This window comes from Choloepus didactylus, chromosome 20, assembly GCF_015220235.1.
Source record: "Choloepus didactylus isolate mChoDid1 chromosome 20, mChoDid1.pri, whole genome shotgun sequence".
In the NCBI taxonomy this organism is placed as follows: domain Eukaryota; kingdom Metazoa; phylum Chordata; class Mammalia; order Pilosa; family Megalonychidae; genus Choloepus; species Choloepus didactylus.
Genome location: NC_051326.1, coordinates 49,746,158 through 49,766,095, shown reverse-complemented (window position 1 = coordinate 49,766,095; position 19,938 = coordinate 49,746,158). Strand labels below are relative to the sequence as shown.

At 36.3% G+C, this 19,938-nt stretch overlaps 1 protein-coding gene across 20 annotated transcripts in view; it reads left to right on the top strand.

Moving 5' to 3' along the window:
- The window catches only part of MYT1L (myelin transcription factor 1 like), a 578,669-nt gene that overhangs the window by 114,540 nt on the left and 444,191 nt on the right, over positions 1-19,938 (top strand). The gene's annotated exons all lie outside the window — the stretch shown is intronic.

Here is a 19,938-nt window from a genome sequence, read left to right as displayed (position 1 = left end):
TGTGGCCCAGTCGGGGATGCCCCACTCCTCGCGCCCTCAGGAGGAAGGCGGTGAGGATGGGGCTTGCCTGTTCGCCCAGCCCAGCGCCCTCTCCCCAGCCCTGGCCCCGGGCCGCACGGCCTCCACGACCACGGCCTTTCCTGCGAGCTCGGGCCGCGCTGTTTCTTCACGCGCCCGGCGCCAGCCGCTGGGTCTGCAGGGGCGCGAGGGGCTCTGAGGGATGAGCAGAGAACCCGCTGGCTCCCCGCAGAATGGTCGCCACCATCGTCGCAACGCTCATCTTTATTTCTGAAAAAAAAAAAAAAAACAGTTTTGGTAGGTAAATAATTCCAAGTTTACAAGTTTTTTTCATTTTGTTTTGTTTTTTTTACCTGCTTTAAATGTGATAACTGTTGCCTTGCTTGCCTTGTTTCTGAAGAGAAATGCTGTGTTATCTTTCTTCCTTCATACATAGAATATCGTTTTTTCTGTCTGTTTCTTAATATGTTTTATTTATCTCTGGTTTTGAGCAATTTGTTTATCGTAGGCTACATGTATTTTTCTGCAAGTTTCTTGTGCTCGGGTTTCACTGAGTTGACTGGATTTGTGGGTTTTTGGTTTTCATTGAATTTGGATATTTTTCAGTCATTTACTTCAAATGTTTTTCTGCCCCTCTCCCATCTCTTTGATTTCGTTTGACTAGGACGTGGATTACTTGTATATTAATTCACTGGAAGTTATTGCATTACTCACTGTTGTTTGTTCATGTTTTTAAATCTCTTTAATTTTCTTTGTTTCATTTTGGGTAGTGCTTTCCTTTGCTAATGCTTGCCATTCAGCAAAATACCAGAAATGGATCAGCTTTTGTAAAGGGGGTTTATTTGGTAACAAAGTTACAGTCTTAAGGCCATAAAGTGTCCAACGTAATGCATCAGCAGTCTGCTGGGTACCTTCACTGGAGGATGGCCAATGGCGTCCAGAAAACCTCTGTTAGCTGGGAAGGCACATTGCTGGCATCTGCTCTGGAGTTCTGGTTTCAAAATAGCTTTCTCCCAGGATGTTCCTCTCTAGGCTGCAGCTTTTTGGGGCACACTCTGGGCTAGTACCTCCAAAGCATCAACAAATCTCTGCTTTCAACAACCATCTTTAAAATGTCTCTGTAAGTTGAAGCTCCTCTCTCAGCTCCTGTGCATTCTTCAAAGTGTCCCTCTTGGCTGTAGTAAGCTCGCTCCTTCTGTCTGAGCTTATATAGTGCTCTAGTAAACTAATCAAGGCCCACGCTGAATGGGCAGGGCCCCACTTCCGTGGAAATTATCTAATCAGAGTTATCACTTATAGTTGGATGGGTTGCATCTCCACAGAAACACTCAGAGAATTATAATCTAATCAACACTAATATGTCTACCCACACAAGACTGCACCAAAGATAATGGTGTTTGGGGGGACATAATACATTCAAACTTGCACAGATAGTGTCTATTATTAATGCCTTCAAATTCACTAATATTTCTTTCTTCAATGTCTAATCAGCCATTAATCCCATTCAGTGTATTTTTCATTTCAGACATTAGAGTTTTCATTTATAGAACTTGTTTTTCCATGTTATCTGTGTCTCCACTTGAATATATGAAATATGATTATAATCATTGTTTCATTGTTCTTATCTGGTAATCCTAATGTCTGCGTCAGTCCTGGAATGGTTTGATTTACCTGGTTTTCCTCCTCATTATGGGTTTTATTTATTTTTTCATAAGCATTGGAATTTCAGCCATTATTTCCTCAAATATATTTTCTGCCCCCTTTCCCTTATCTTCTCCTTTTGGAACACCCATGACACATATGTTTGTGCACTTTGTGCTGTCACTCAAAATCTGAGACATTGCTCAATTTTTTAATATTCTTTTCTCTATCTGTTCTTCTGATTTGGTTGTCCTGTCTTCCAGTTTGCTGATTCTTTCTTCAACCTGTTGAAATCTGCTGTTGTATGCCTCAAGTGTATTTTTAATCTGTGCTGTTATACCTTTCATTCCCATAATTGGCTGATGGTCTAAAGATTTTGTTCTTTAACTTGTAAGTGAGAGAATGGGGTGTGGAGAAACATCATTAGAAATGTGCTTTACTAAAATAATCTTAGTAGCATTGGGAAGGGTGTGTTACCTGAATGCAAACTGTGCTAGATGTTTGGATACTGGCAAAATTATTTACTTGTTATTGTCCAGTGAACCATGACAAAGACCTTTAGTAGCAACGGAGAGAAGGAAGAGATATTTTACAAATAGACAATGCCTAAAGTAAATAATCTAGAAATACAGGAAGGAATCTCATTTTGGGCTCTTCCTTAAGCATATCACATGAGTTGTTCTGTATATCTTTCACAGTCTTTTCCTTTAGACAATGCCTGCAATAAATAATGTAGAAATCTAGGAATGAGTTTCATTCAGTTTGGATTCTCCCTTAAGAATATCACATGCATTGTCCCATATATCTTTCAGAGTCTTTTCTTCAAGAATAACAAACGTGACTGAATTTAAGAAATATTACTAACCTGCAGTTTACTAGAATCAAAAAGGGTGTTTTTGTTTTGTTGTGTTTTGTTTTGTTTTTGTTTGTTTGGTGGGAAAGAGGTATGGTTTAAGATTTGCTTACTTTTCATATATTAAAAGTGAATAAAGCTACAATATAAAAGAAAGAAAAACAATTTTGGTACTTGAGAACTGTTTTCTTTACTTCATTTATAAGACTTTTCACTTTTAGCTATTAGCTTCCAATAAAAAAGCCTATATTTCTTTCTGCCGTAATCATAACTAAATGCCACTAAACACAGGACCTAGAGGGATTTATTAGGAGAATTTTAATATTTTCAAAACCTAAATGTTAATTTGGCATTAGTGGTAAACTACAGAGTAAATATATATGTAAATACCGCAAAAAAAAAGGGGCTAACTTTAAAAAATGTTAAAAAATGTTTAAAATTAAAAAAAAAATAACCATTAATGACAAAAATAGGAAATTGCTAAAGCAATAGGTTAGTGATATTCAAGTTGGCTCTGTGATGAGCTGGACATTTAGGAAAGTGGATTTAATCTAAGCCTATTTACTAGAGCAATTTACTGAGCCAAGTCACCTGATCCTAGAAAGCAGCATCTCCAATAAATATGTTTACTTGCACTATTGTCAATATGGATCTAATATAACTGTTCAATTCACCCACCCCAATTTTTTATGCTTCAAAGTTAGGGGGTTTAGAATTTTTATTTATTTTTTCCACTTAGGCTAGTTGATACGAAAATGTATCAGGTCACTCTTAAAGAATCTATCTATTCCAGCATACAACCTATTGTATCTTACTGATCAAACATAATGTGTTCTGTTTACTTCTCTAAAACTCATTTATTTTAAGTAGATTATCTACTCTTAGGCAATCTAATCCACATGGCACAGGCAGAAGTCTTGAATGCCACATTAAGCACTGGCACCTTTGTTTACTGTGCTGGATGGCTTTGCAGATATCAGGAGCAATAAAACTTAATAGTTTACCACTGCACCATAACTTGGCCAACTGTGCTCCAAGTACTACCTCACTTTCCTCAGTCATTACTGGTATTTGAGGAATTTCCTTTTCAAAAGAAACATCTTTTGGAGACTGGAGAGACTCAGTCTAAGAAGGCTTAGATTTTACTCCACGACTTACTACATGTATGTGTGGTAGACAGAATAGTGGCCCCCCAGAGAGCTCCATGTCCTAACCCTCAGAACTTGTAATATGTTACCTTTCATGGCAAAAGAAGGATTTTGCAGATGTGATTAAGTTAAAGATCTTATGATGGAGATATAATGATGGATTATGTCTGTGGGCCCAATGTAATCACAAGTTTCCTTTTAAGAAGGGGCAGAGTCAGAGAAGAAGAAATGACAATGGAAGCAGAGGTTGGAGTGCTGTATTCTGAATATGGAGGAAGAAGCCATGAGCCAAGGAATGCAGGCAGCCTTTAGCAGCTGATAATGGCAAGAAAACAGATTCTGCCCTAGAACCTCCAGAAGGAATGCAGTTTGGCCATTTTAGGATTTCTAACCTCCAGAACTGCAAGACAATAAATGTGTGTCACTTTTAGCCAGTAAGTTTATGGAAATTTGCTACAGCAGTGATAGGTGACCAATACAATAAGTAAGTCATGGATCCTCCTTGAAACAGCTTCCTTCATATCTGTAAAATGGTGATGATACCTGTCTAGGTTTTTTCATGGAACCATTGTGGGAATCAAACAATATATTTTATATAAATGAACTTTACGAACAGTAAAGTCAAAAATACCTTGCCTATGGTATATACTGGAGGAATGAAAAACATCTAATGTATTTACTTGGTTAAATCAAAGTGCTGTATTTTCAAATTTCGGATAAAAAAACTTGAAACACTCTAAACTTCATTTTATTTTTAGAAGTTTTTCTATAATGGTATCCATGCTGCTTCTTTATCTGGTGGATAATTTGCATGTGTGTGCGTTACCCACTCCTGATACAGCTGAGTAAAGATTAGATGTGATAGGACCTATCTGTGGAGTCCCTGTGAAAAATGAGAAAGCAGAGCTTTAAAGAGAAAGGGGTAAGTGGGTTGGAGAATAGAGCTAAATAAATGAGAAGATTGAGTGGAGAACAATGCTAATTAAGAGTAGGCTAAATAGTGAATAAACAGCCCTAAAATATGAGTGGCTTATCACACTAAATGTATATTTCTCACTCAAGTCATATGAGTAATTGCATGGCAAGACAGAGTTGCTTTACACAGTCATTCTGGTGCCTACACTGTTTCTATCATGTGGCTCCACCATCCTGCATTGATTCAGTGGATAGAGAAAGTGATAAAGGGTAATGTATGAGAGATATTCATGAGCAAGACTGGAAGTGTGCACATCACTTCTGCTACATTCCATTGGCCAGACTCAATCTTCTAGATAAACCTTACTGCAAGATATGCCACAAAATGTACTTTAGTTCTGTGGCCAGGAAGAAAAAGAGAACCTGAATATTGGCAAGCACTGGTGTTTTCTGCCTAACAATCATTTTATAGATATGGTTTTCCTGATTTCTCTTAAATTTTCTGATTCAAATGAAATGTACACTTAAGAATAGTTGAGATGGGAACTTTTGTGTTATATATATATTATGCCACAATTTAAAAAATTACATCATATAAAATTAGTATGTCAAACGATCTCAAATTGAAAAGGTGTCTGTGTTTCAAAACAAAGCAAAAATGTTTTATGCCAGACTTTACTTTTCTTATAAAAGACATTGTTTATAAAGATTGCTTTGTGATGCCCTTCCTCCATGTCTCAACCTTTCTGACGCCTGTTTTTAAATGTCTAGCTAACAGGCCTCTGATTCTGTGAAGGCTAAACATACCTTTCTTTCCATAGGTGATCTTTCATTTTCTAAACTGTGGTATTTTATCTGTCCCCTTTGTGATATTGTATCTGTCCTTTTTGTAAGGCCATTTCCTTTTCTGTCATTTTTTGTGTATGCACACACACGCACACATAATCTTTCCAGATTTTTCATCATTTGGTTCATAGTAGAAGCCTCTTAAATGTTGTATAAACAATGATTGAAATGATTATAGTAAGTCATTTTCTCCTAGGCTCAGTTGCATCATAAACAATTGAGAATAAATCAGTTTTTTAACCATAATTGTTCACCAGAATCACCACTTAAAATTTGAATAATGTAGTCACCTGTCGTCTAACCAAGAGTGAAGAAATCATGAGAGAAGAAGGAATGAAGCAGAAAAACTGGGGAAGAAGACCACAATACCTGACATGAAAAATTCCCTAGAGGGTTTCAGCTGCAGATTGGAACTGGCAGAATACCGAATATGAGAACATGAAGAAAAGACAACTGAATGATTAAGGCAGAGGAGCAGAAAGCATATACAATGGAAAAAAAGGTGAACAGAACTTAAGAGACCAGTGTGACACCATCAAACATAACGACATCTGCATTATGGGAATTCCAGAGAATAAGAAAGAGAAAGGAGCAGAAGGTATATTCAAAGAAAAGATGGCAGAAAACTTCCCCAAATTAACAAAAAACATGAATATAGACATTCAGGAATCCCAAAGAACTCCAAACAGGATAAACTCAAAGTAAACCATGTCCAGAAATATAGTAGTTAAATTGTTTAATGACAAGGACAAGAATAGATTTCTGAGAGCTACAAGGGAAAAATAACTTAAGTACAAGTTGTTTCTCATCAGAAATCATGGAGGTAAGAAGGCAGTGGGACAAAACATTTAAAAGGTGGAAAGACCAAAGTTGCCAAGAAAGAATTTAAAATCCAGCAAGAATGTCTTTTAAAAATGAAGAGGTTAAACATCTCAAGATTAACAAAAGCTAAGGGAATTCATCACCTTTAGACTTGCCCTACAATCAGTGCTAAAGGGAGTTCCTTGAACTAAAAGGAAACATTAGAAAGTTGACTGAAGTGACATAAAGAATTAAAAACCTCAACAAGAAGTAACCATATGGGTAAATGTAAATGGCAGTATTGTATTGTAATTTTTTGTATGTAACTCTACTTTTCACTTATACAGTTTTTTAATATTTTGCAAATGCATAAAAAGTAAGGATTAATCTATGGCTTTGGACATACAATGTATAAAGATATAATTTGTAAAACTACAATAAAAGGTGGGGGGATGGAGAGGTATAGGAACAGTGTTGGTGTATGCTATTGAAGTTGTGAGCATCAAATCAAATGTGATTTTTATAGATTTAGGAGAGTAATTTTAAGCTTCATGGCAACCACAAAGAAAATATATGAAATGTATACACAGAAAGAAATGAAAAGGGATTAACAATGGTATAATATAAAAAAATCAAACAAATGTGAAAGTAGGTATTAATGGAAGTATTGAGGGACAAGAGAGGCATAAAACTTAGAAAGCACAAATATCAGAATGGCAGAAGAAAGTCCTGCATTATCAGTGGTTACATTAAATGCAAATGGAATACATTTTCATCTCAAAATGTAGATTGGCAGAGTGGATAAAAAGGCAGAACCCATCTACATACTATTTTAAAGAGACTCGGGTTTTGAAAGTGAAAGAATGGAAAACATATATATTATGAAAACAATAACCAAAAGAGAGCTTGTTTGGCTGTACTAATATCAAACAAAATAGATTTTGAGTCAAAAATAGTTACAAGGCACATACAAGGTCACTATATACCGACAAGGGTTCAATTCAACAAGAAAACATAATAATTATAAATATATTGCACCTAATAGAGCTCCAAAATATATGAAGCAAATACTGACAAACATAGATGCAGAAATAAACAGTTCTACATTAGCAGTAGGAAACTTCAATACACCCCTTTCAATAATGTATAGAACATCTAGACAGAAGATCAATAACAGAATAGAAGAATTGAATGACACCATAAACCAACTAGAACTAACAGGTATTTATAGAACAATTCACCCCAAAGCAGCAGAATACACATTCTTCTCCAGTACACATGGGCCACTCTCCAGGGTAGACCGTATGTTAGGTCACAAAAAAAGTCCCAATATGTTTAAAAATATTGAGATTATACAATGTTTCTTCTTTGACCACAATGCAGTGCATCTAGAAATCATTAACAGAGGGAGAACTTGAAAGTTCGCAAATATGTGGAAATTAAAAACAGAGTCAAATAACAGTGGGCCAAAGAAGAAATCAAAAGAGAAAATAGGAAATATCTTGAGGCAAATGAAAATGGAAACATAATATACCAAAACTTATAGGAAGCAGCAAAGGCAGCGCTGAGAGGGAAATTCATACCACTAATTTCTTACATTAAAAAGATGAAAGATCTGAAATCAGAGCCCTAACCTCATAACTGGAGGATCGAGAGAGGAAAGAGCAAACCACACAAAGCAAGCAGAAGAAAGGAAATAACAAAGATTAGAGTGAAGATAAATGAAATAGAGAATGAAAAAACAATATAGATAATCAATGAAACCAAATGTTGGTTCTTTAAAAAGAGTAATAAAAAAAATAAAAAAAAAAAACACCTTTAGCTAGACTGACAAAGAAAAAAGGAGAGAGGTTGACGATACAATCATACCTCAGACATCTTGTGAGTTCAGTTCCAGACCACTACAATAAACCAAATATCACAATAAAGCTAGTCACACAAAATTTTTGGTTTTCAAGTGCAAATATAAAAGTCATGTTTACACAATACTGTAGTCTATTAAGCATGCAATGGCATTATGTCTAAAAAATATACATACCTTACTTTAAAAATACTTTATTGCTAAAAAATGCTAACCAACAGCTGGGCCTTCAGCGAGTGGTAATCTTTTTGCTGGTGGAGGGTCTTACCTTAATGTTGATGGCCGCTGACTAATCAGGGTGGTGGTTTTTGAAGATTGAAGTGGCTGTGGCAATTTCTTAACATAAGACAACAATGAATTTTGCTGCGTTGACTGACTTTTCCTTTCACAAAAGATTTATCTGTAGCATGAGATGCTGTTTGATAGCATTTTACCCACAGTAAAACTTCTATCAAAATTGGAGTCAATCCTGTCAAACCTTGCTATTGCTTTATCGACTAAGTTTACATAATATTCTAAATCCATTGTGAATGCAAAAGAAAAGCTCATCCAGTGAACACTGGATGAATGAATGATAAGAAAGCAAAACAGTCTTTTCAACAATGGTCACAGCATCTTCACCAGGAGTAGAGTCCACTGTCTTTCGTCATCCATAAGCAGCAAGTCCTCATCTGTTCTGGTTTTATCATGAGATTGCAGCAATTCCGTCACATTTTCAGGCTCCACTTCTAATTCTATTTCTCTTGCTATTTCCACCACATCTGCAGTTACTTCTTCCACTGAACCCCTCAAAGTCATCCATAAGGGTTGGAGTCAATTTCTTTCAAACTTCCATTATGCTGATATTTTGACTTCCTCCCATGAATCATGAATGTTCCTAATGGCATCTAGAATGGCGAATCCCTTCCAGAGGGATTTCAATTTAATTTGCCCAGATTCATCAGAGGAATCACTATCTAAGGCAGCTACAGTCTTATGAAATGTATTTCTTAAATAGTAAGACTTGAGAGTCAAATTTACTCCTCAACACATGGGCTGCAGAATGGAATTGTGTTAGCAAGCATGAAAACAATATTCATCTCATTATACGTCTCCATCAGAGCTATTCGATGAACAAGATGCGTTGCCAATGAGCAGTCATATTTTGAAAGGAATCTTTTTTTTTCTGAGCAGTAGGTCTCAACAGTGGGCTTAAAATATTCAGTAAAGCATGTTGTAAGCTATGTGCTATCATCCAGGCTTTGTTTTTCCAATTATAGAGCACTAAGGTAGAATAGATTTAGCATAATTCTTAAGGGCCCTAGGATTTTTTTGAGTGCTAAATGAGCATTGGCTTCAGTATCAAGTCACCAGTTGCATTAGCCCCTAACAAGAAAGCCAGCCTTTCTTTTGAAGCTTTAAGCCAGGCATTGACTTCTTTCTAGCTAGGAAAGTCCTATATGGCATCTCCTTCTGATAGAAAGTTGTTTCATTTACTTCGAAAATTTGTTGTTTCGTGTTACCACCTTCATCAATTATCTTAGCTAGATTTTCTGAATAACTTTCTGCAGCTTCTGCATAATAAGCACTTGCTACTTCACTTTGAACTTTTAGGTATGTAGATGTGTTCTTTCCTTCAATCTCATGAAGCAACCTCTGTAGCTTCATACTTTTCTTCTGCAGCTTCCTGATTTCTGCCAGCCTTCAGAGAATCCAAGGCAGGGCATTGTTCTGGATTAGGCTTTGGCTTAAGGGAATGTTGTAGCTGGTTTGATCTATCCAGAGCAATAAAACTTTCTCCATATAAGCAATAAGGTTGTTTTGCTTTCTTATCATTTGTGTGTTCTCTGGATGAACTTCTCTTTTGCATTCATAACTTGACTTACTATCTGGCACAAGGGGCCTAGCTATCAACCTATCTTGGCTTTCGACATGCCTTCCTCACTAAGCTTAATCATTTAATTCAAAGTGAGAGACTTTCAACTCTTTCATTTACTTGAACACTTACAGACAGTTGTAGGGTTATTAATTGGCCTAATTTCAATACTGTGTTTCGGTGTGTAGAGAGACCCAAGGAGAGGGTGAGAGTTAGGGGAATGGCTGGTTGCTGGAGGAGTCAGAACACACAAAATATTTATCAACTAATTTCGCTGTCTTATATGGATGCAGTTTGTGGCACTCCAAGACAATTATAATAACATCAAAGATCACTGATAATAGATCACCATAACAGATACAGTAATAATGAAAAAATGGGAAATACTTCAAGAATTACCAAAATGTGATACAGAGACACAAAGTGGGCATACGCTGTTGGAAAAATGACTCTGATAGACTTGCCTCAGAGTTTCAATTTGTAAAAATCGCTATATTTGCAAAGTGCGGTAAAGCCAAGTGCAATAAAACAAGGTATGCATGTAACGAAAATCAAAAATCAAAGGGGAGATATTACTGTCAACCCTACAGAAATTAAAAAGATTATAGGAAAAACTATGAACAAATATATACCAACAAATTAGGTATCTTAAATGAAATAGACAAATTCCTAGTAACACACAAGTTACCTACAGTGATTCTGAAGTACTTTAATCATAATTAATTTAAATCCCTATTAGATAACTCCAACGTCTGTTTCCGTTGGCTGTTATTTTTCCTGGGCTTTAGTCAAATCTGTCTTTTTGTTTGCCCTGTTTTAGTTTAATTGGATGGCAGGCATTTTATATTGAAAATTGTACCTATAATTTGAGGATCTATATTTTGTTATTTTCTTCCAGAAAGGAAATATTTTTGCTTCTTACAGGCACCTACATGAGCGGCAAGTCACTTCAATCCAATCAGCAATTGAAATGAGTCAAATTTGGCCTTCATTAAACTGTGATAACTGGGGTATTTTCCTTTTACCTTTATTCCTAGGGTTTGGCTCTATTGGGTATAAATTGAAAGTCTGTGGTATGTACCAGAGAACTTCCTTCTTAATGGTCCCTGAACCCTTATCTTGTGCCTCCAACCATCCAATTATGTCAGACTCTCTGTTCTGCTTCTCGGAATCTCATGGATCCCTTTGGTATCAGTAAATATCTCAAGGAGAGAAATGGTCCTAAATATAGGGCCCTTATCTCTGGGATTCTCTACTGTCTGGGATCTTGGTGTTCAAATCATCATTAGTTTGGTCAATTATATGAATATAGTCAAACTTGCTAATTGTTATCAGATGGAAGATTGTTCTGAAACAAGATCATATGTCATTACCAAAATCAGAATGACTCACTACTTTTATGTCTTCATAACCAGATAGTCTTTATTTTCTTGCTTTTATTTTTACGTTCCTTGTTTAACATTTTTGTTGATGCTCTACCTTGTGCAGGGTAGGGGGCCATGTCATTCAGTTGCTGACCCAACTTTGCCTTACTGAACCAAGTGAGTATTCCTCACCCCCATCCCCAGCCTCACATTTGATTTTCTCTTGGCCTCATCATCTCTTCTTCTAGGGCAATGAATATTTTCTACCTTCTGCAGAAAGTTGAGGATCCCTGTTATATAACAAAACATATGGGCAACTTTGGGTTGACACTCCATTTGTTCAGTTAGCGATCCATGTCTATATCAATACCTATATCTATAGCTGTAGGTAGAAATAGATATTATCACAGAATAATCTAACATATTCTTCATTTCATATGGGATATGGTTTTGACATTGCCCCAGAGTTTCTAATCCAAACTAAAACAGATTGTGTTTACTTGACAAGCTCAGATCTGACATGCCAGTTTTATGCATTCCAATGACCTGGTTCTTTACAATCTGTCATCTAAAAGGGATCCTAACATTTACATGAATCTTAGGCTTTCTCACTATCATCCCCCCTCCATCCTGTAGTACTAAAGTGAACCAATTCATCTACTCCCATGTTTTTCTAAAAGTATCCCACTGCATGATACATAATCATGTTCACCCTCCAATCTCCAGGACCTCACTTAAAACATCTTAAACAAATACGAACCTGCTATGGTCACCGTTCTGGTTTGATAATACTGCCTTTTTGCAAAATACCAGAAATGGATTGGCTTTTATAAAGGGGGTTTATTTCATTACAAATTTACAGTCTTAAGGCCATAATGTGTCCAAGGTAAGGCATCAACAATAGGGCACCTTCACTGGAGAAAGACCATTGGCATTTCTGTTAGCTGGGAACTCACGTGGCTGATGTCTTCTTGCCCCCAGGTTGCGTTTTAAAATAGCATTCTCCCAAGTGGCAACTTTCAATGGCTGGCTTCAAAATGTCTCTGTAAGCTGCAGCAGCAAGCTGCTTCTGTCTGAGCTCTTATATATGGCTCTAGTTAACTAATCAAGGCCCATGCTGAATGGGTGGGGCCACACCTCCATGGAAATTATCTTAATCAGAGTTATCACCTACAGTTGGGTGGGTCACATCGCCATGGAAACAACCTAATCCAAAGGTTCCAACCTAGTCAACCTTAATAAATCTGCCCCACAAGATTATATCAAAGAACATGGCTTTTCCTGGGAGACATAATTTATACAAACCAGCACAATCATTAAGCTGTGCAAAAAGTTTCAAAACATTTATTGTAATAATGTATTCTGAGGTATGCCAAGCCTTTATCTTACACATTCTTCTGTTCATTCATTTATCAAATATTTCCTGAATAACCTCCCCGCCCTGCCGTGTGCCAGGCTCTCTGGAAATACCCTGGGGAGCAAGGTAGGCAAGTCCTTGTTTTTACTGAACTTTCTTTCCATAAGGAAAGATAGAAATTTAAAAAGAAATAAAAAATTGGAGTCCTGAATAAAGGAAAATCACAGGACTGATACAGAAAATGAGACCTAGGAGGAGGTCAAGGAAAGTTGGCCTGAGGTAGTAACATTTCGGCTGCTAGCTGAATGGTAATAAGGAGCTGAACTTATCAAAAATAGGGCGAACAAGGGTGGAATGGGGTTTTCCTGGTAGCAGAAACAGCATGTTCAAAGACCCTTAGGCAAAAAAACAAAAAAAAAGAATTTGGAATGTACAAGGAACTGAAAAATCAATGAAATAGGCCAGTGGTGCTCAAAATTTTTGGTCCCAATACCCCTTTATATTCTTCTTATTCTGAGAACCCCACAGAGTTTGTGTTTATGATGGTTGTATCCACCATATTAAAAATTACAACTGAAAAGTATTTTATAATTTGTGCAATTATTTAAAATAATCAAAATAAACCCATTGCATGTTAGTATAAGAAATATATTTTTATGAAAACCATATATTCCATAACAAAGAAAAATAAGCAAAAGAGAGGCATTGTTTCACTTTTGGGAAATCTCTTTAATACTAGGCTTAATAGAACATAGCTGGATCCTCATCTGCTTCTGCATTCAGCATATTGCATTAAGTTATTTTGGCTTTAGCGTATGAAGATAGCCCAGCCTCACAGATTATGTAGTTGGATGAGGGAAGACCTTGCAAACCCCTTTAAAAGGTCTTCTGGACTCCCTAAGGTTTTTTGAACCCCTCTTTGAGAACTATTGTAGTGGGGCATGGTGCGCAAAGGGTGACACTATGTAGGTATGATAAGGGTCTTAGGTTTCGGATGCCAGCTAGTGCAATAGAAAGCCATTGAAGGATGTGAAGTGGGGGAATGTGTGGCATGATCTAATTTAATTTTAGGAAGAACATTCTAGCTGCTGGATGGAGAATGGATTAGAGGGGGAAGAGATGACTTTAGAGACACTAGTTAGGAGGATCTTGCACTTAACTGCCAGAGGGGACAGTGGAAGCTAGATTAAAATTATTTCTTCCCATTGTAGTCTCAGATAATAAAAATATTCACTTTTAGGCATGTGTAAAGGTATCAGAGAGGGGCTTGAGCTTCCTAGGTCTTCATTAACCAGGTATACTAAGGAAATTAAGTATTTTTATGTGGCAGGGCAAAGCTTTTGTATTTTAATTCTACCTTTAGATGGATTTCAAAACTCATCAATTGAGTCTCTGTTTGACCCACCTGCATTTGGACAGCTTATCAGCATTTATGACAACTTCTCTATGGTTTTCTTAAACTCCTAACTTTTTCCATAAGCAGTAAGATAAGAAAACATGAGCATCTGCCTCCAACAGATCCCCAGGATAATGAAAGCCTGGACAAAAAGGGATAGGGAAAGGATACAAAGAACATTGAATTTCCTGTTAGGTCTGCCCCTTGGCTGTCATTACACTGTCTGTCTAATTCTTAATAGACCTATTCCAGGTACATGGGCCAGTGCTTATTTTATAGGCCATTTTAAATACATTGTAAAATGTAAATGTCTATTAAATGACATAATTTGGCAGTGAGTATTATAAATGCTCACATATGACTCCTACCTGCATGAATATATGTCTGCTTGTAAATAAGTCAATGCATACATCAAAAGATCAGACTGACAAGATTGACAGTATGGCTCCTACCAATTTGATGCGACATATAGCCCTTAATCCCATATCAAAGTGGACTGCACTACCAAATAGCAGAATCTTTCAGGTTTTTTTTTTTTTTTTAGAACTTTAAACAAACCAGTTCTGAGTTCATATTCTGTTGCAGGGCTGTCAATAATATAATGAAATTTCAGCAATACCAAGAAAAATGTGTTTTTGTGTCTAGTTCATGTATGAGTATGATGTTTTGATGTAGGAAGGAAATGTGTGTGTGCATGTGTGTGTGTGTGTGTGTGTGTGTAATTCTTAATAGTAAATCATACATTTATTTTTTAATGCATGGACTTTTTTCAGAAATGGTGAGGGCTTGCAATTGAGTGTTAATATACCAGTCTCTAGAGGATGTTTTGAATGACCTCTTCGTATTTCAAGGTAGATATAAACATAATTCAAGTTTGTATATTTAATATATGTAAAATATGAATATAATATATAGAGAGGGGGATATTTTGGGAACTCATTTTACAGTGCTTTGTAATTGTTTATTTAAAAAATCAGGAATAAAAACAAAGACAGCTTTCAGTATGTTAAGGTTTGGGGGTAACTCTTAGGAATATTGTTAGAAAAGGAGAATGGTTTCAGGAACTTAAATAGTAAAATTAATGGTAAGTGTCATAGGACTAAACAGTTCTCACTGAAATAAATATGTTTCAGTTAAATCAGTGATTAACATGTTAAAAATATACACAAATTTTGGAAACCTTATTTTTAGCTAGGTTTTAGGTATTTGCTCTCTCCCTATCCTTCCAAAAATATTCAATTCCCTAGAATGTTTTTTCCCCTGTGCCACTCATCTAATCATTCAGTCCCCGTTTCTTTTCTTTGGGGGCTAAGCTGGTTTCCTTTTTCTGCAGTTCATCAATACAAAACTGATTTAAAGCTGAGCTGTATAATAATCAGCTTTTCAGCAGCCAGGCCTGACACTTGCCTTGTAATTAAGGCCTGATGGTTGCGTTGATGGCAAATGAAAGAAAATGGCTTTGTTCTCAATTCCAGAGGCTTGATTGCTGGTTCTCATTCTCACCTGAATTCGACCCATTCTGCATTGTACACATGATTGCCGGAGTGTGAGTAATTGCAGTCCTGGCAGATGACATTTTCATGAAGCACACTCTGTACTGCTCTGGAGGGAATTGACAGAATTTATAGCTGGGGAAGCTCATCAAACATGGATTTAGGAAATGCCTATGTGAAAAGTGGGAGCCCACAACCAAATATCAGGGCTTTTCTTTTGACATTTACTTTTACATAAAGGACTAGTGCCTGCAACCTGTTTTACCTTATGTCTGCAATCCAAAAAAAGACTGGATTTTGTGATTATGAATTGCTATTTGAGGCTGGGTTTGGGTAATACCTTTAAAAAATTTTTTCTTTATTCTCTGTTTTTCAAAAGTGGGGTATAGGGAAGAAATAAAAAATAAAATAAAAGGGACATTTTTCATGAAATGATATGGTATAATATATTTTTCTATAAAGTACATTGCTTAAAAATTGGATATAATTTAATGGTTTAATCAAATCTCATTATACATAAAGTAGTAGAACTCACTATTTAAAGGAATGCTTTAAATCAGAGACTTCTATAATTTAGAGCTGGTAAGGGCCATAGAGATCATGTAATTTAACTGGTTATTTATATATGAAAAGAGACGTTATTGTGAACATTTGTACGTGGAATATTTGTCCAAGATTGTAAAGTTCATAAGGAACAGAACCAGAACTAGAACCTATGTCTTCTAAATGCTTCACTAAGCTCCTTCTGCAGCCTTATACCGGATCCTCGTGCAATGTAAATAATGGTCTCAGCCTTAGTTTACCTGCCTGCTATGTATGACAAATTCCACACAGTGGGTTCGCTTAAACAATGGGAATTTATTGGCTCATGGTTTTGAGACTTAAAGTTCAAAATCAAGGCATCAGCAAGGTGATGTTTTCTCCCCAAAGTCTGTAACATCCTTGTGCTGGCTGCTGGCCATCCTCAAGTTTCCTTGGCTTGTATCCCTGCCTCGTGCCACATAGAGATGTCCTCTCCATTCTTTTCCAGGTTCTTTACTTCTTTTGATCCTCCTGGTGGCTTTCTCTTACTATGTCTGAGTTTCTTCTGCTTATAAAGCACTCCAGTAACATGGATTAAGGCTCACTCTCATTCAGTTGGGCTACACTTTAACTACAATTTACATCTTCAAAAGATGTGTTGCAGGTTAAATGCAGATTAAAATGAAGAACATGTCTAAATTGGGCTACATAATTTAATCTTCCACAGTCCTTGACTTCTATGTCGATTTTCCATATATATGTGCCATATTTTCTCAAGCACAGTTTATATTTCATAGCTACCGCTGTTGTTATGCACAGAGAAAAAAAATCAAACCTTATTTCCCAAAGATTAATTTTTGTTGTTTGCCCATCACCACAGAGGTGCAGAATGGTATAACAGAAAGCAACACAAGTTCTGACGTCTGAGTAAGAACCAGTTGCGTGATCTTGGATAAATAACTGCTCTAGCTTTCCTTTTACTGTACCATGGAAAGAAACTTTAAATATATGATAGTATGAAGTGTTGGTAATTTCTTTGATTTTTTGTGTTCATAGAAATATACCCAAAATGTCTACATTTTAAATTAGATTTTATTATGTAAAGATGCTTTAAAAATAATTACATGGAAGTATAAGGTGGGATTTTCCACAGACTTATCTGTTTATAAATAAAAGATAAATACATAAAACCACAGTCTAATAGTTGGGACTCCATATATATACACATATCCTTATTTAGACACCAAATACATGGAGCATGAATTGACTGAGCCCATGTTAATAAGCAGAAAAAAAGTTATGCAGCAGGTCCATCTAGATCCCTGTTCAAGTTGTGAGGCAAATCCGTTTAGATCTCTGTTCAGAGAAACTTAATTTCAGATGAGCTAGAAGAATACTTTTGCAATATAACCATGAGACAGTTCCACAAAACAGACTCCTTTTGCTTCACCTCATCCAAAATCAAAGAACTAATGGATCAACTGAAGAAGCTAGAAAATGAACAGCAAACCAATCCTAAACCAAGTAGAAGAAAAGAAATAACAAGGATTAAAGCAGAAATAAATGACATAGAGAACAAAAAAACAATAGAGAGGATAAATATCACCAAAAGTTGGTTCTTTGAGAAGATCAACAAGATTGACAAGCCCCTAGCTAGACTGACAAAATCAAAAAGAGAGAAGACCCATATAAACAAAACAATGAATGAAAAAGGTGACATAACTGCAGATCCTGAAGAAATTAAAAAAATTATAAGAGGATATTATGAACAACTGTATGGCAACAAACTGGATAATGTAGAAGAAACTGACAATTTCCTGGAAACATATGAACAACCTAGACTGACCAGAGAAGAAATAGAAGACCTCAACCAACCCATCACAAGCAGAGATCCAATCAGTCATCAAAAATCTTCCCACAAATAAATGCCCAGGGCCAGATGGCTTCACAGGGGAATTCTACCAAACTTTCCAGAAAGAACTGACACCAATCTTACTCAAACTCTTTCAAAACATTGAAAAAAATGGAACACTACCTAACTCATTTTATGAAGCTAACATCAACCTAATACCAAAACCAGGCAAAGATGCTACAAAAAAGGAAAACTACCGGCCAATCTCCCTAATGAATATAGATGCAAAAATCCTCAACAAAATACTTGCAAATCGAATCCAAAGACACATTAAAAAAATCATACACCATGACCAAGTGGGGTTCATTCCAGGCATGCAAGGATGGTTCAACATAAGAAAATCAATCAATGTTTTACAACACATTAACAAGTCAAAAGGGAAAAATCAATTGATCATCTCAATAGATGCTGAAAAAGCATTTAACAAAATCCAACATCCCTTTTTGATAAAAACACTTCAAAAGGTAGGAATTGAAGGAAACTTCCTCAACATGATAAAGAGCATATATGAAAAACCCACAGCCAGCATAGTACTCAATGGTGAGAGACTGAAAGCCTTCCCTCTAAGATCAGGAACAAGACAAGGATGCCCGCTGTCACCACTGTTATTCAACATTGTGCTGGAAGTGCTAGCCAGGGCAATCCGGCAAGACAAAGAAATAAAAGGCATCCAAATTGGAAAAGAAGAAGTAAAACTGTCATTGTTTGCAGATGATATGATCTTATATCTAGAAAACCCTGAGAAATCAACGATACACCTACTAGAGCTAATAAACAAATTTAGCAAAGTAGCGGGATACAAGATTAATGCACATAAGTCAGTAATGTTTCTATATGCTAGAAATGAACAAACTGAAGAGACACTCAAGAAAAAGATACCATTTTCAATAGCAACTAAAAAAATCAAGTACCTAGGAATCAACTTAACCAAAGATGTAAAAGACCTATACAAAGAAAACTACATAACTCTACTAAAAGAAATAGAAGGGGACCTTAAAAGATGGAAAAATATTCCATATTCATGGATAGGAAGGCTAAATGTCATTAAGATGTCAATTCTACTCAAACTCATCTACAGATTCAATGCAATCCCAATCAAAATTCCAACAACCTACTTTGCAGACTTGGAAAAGCTAGTTATCAAATTTATTTGGAAAGGGAAGATGCCTCGAATTGCTAAAGACACTCTAAAAAAGAAAAAGTGGGAGGACTTACACTCCCTGACTTTGAAGCTTATTATAAAGCCACAGTTGCCAAAACAGCATGGTACTGGCACAAAGATAGACATATAGATCAATGGAATCGAATTGAGAATTCAAAGATAGACCCTCAGATCTATGGCCAACTGATCTTTGATAAGGCCCCCAAAGTCACTGAACTGAGCCATAATGGTCTTTTCAACAAATGGGGCTGGGAGAGTTGGATATCCATATCCAAAAGAATGAAAGAGGACCCCTACCTCACCCCCTACACAAAAATTAACTCCAAATGGACCAAAGATCTCAATATAAAAGAAAGTACCATAAAACTCCTAGAAGATAATGTAGGAAAACATCTTCAAGACCTTGTATTAGGCGGCCACTTCCTAGACTTTACACCCAAAGCACAAGCAACAAAAGAGAAAATAGATAAATGGGAACTCCTCAAGCTTAGAAGTTTCTGCACCTCAAAGGAATTTCTCAAAAAGGTAAAGAGGCAGCCAACTCAATGGGAAAAAATTTTTGGAAACCATGTATCTGACAAAAGACTGATATCTTGCATATACAAAGAAATCCTACAACTCAATGACAATAGTACAGACAGCCCAATTATAAAATGGGCAAAAGATATGAAAAGACAGTTCTCTGAAGAGGAAATACAAATGGCCAAGAAACACATGAAAAAATGTTCAGCTTCACTAGCTATTAGAGAGATGCATATTAAGACCACAATGAGATACCATCTAACACCGGTTAG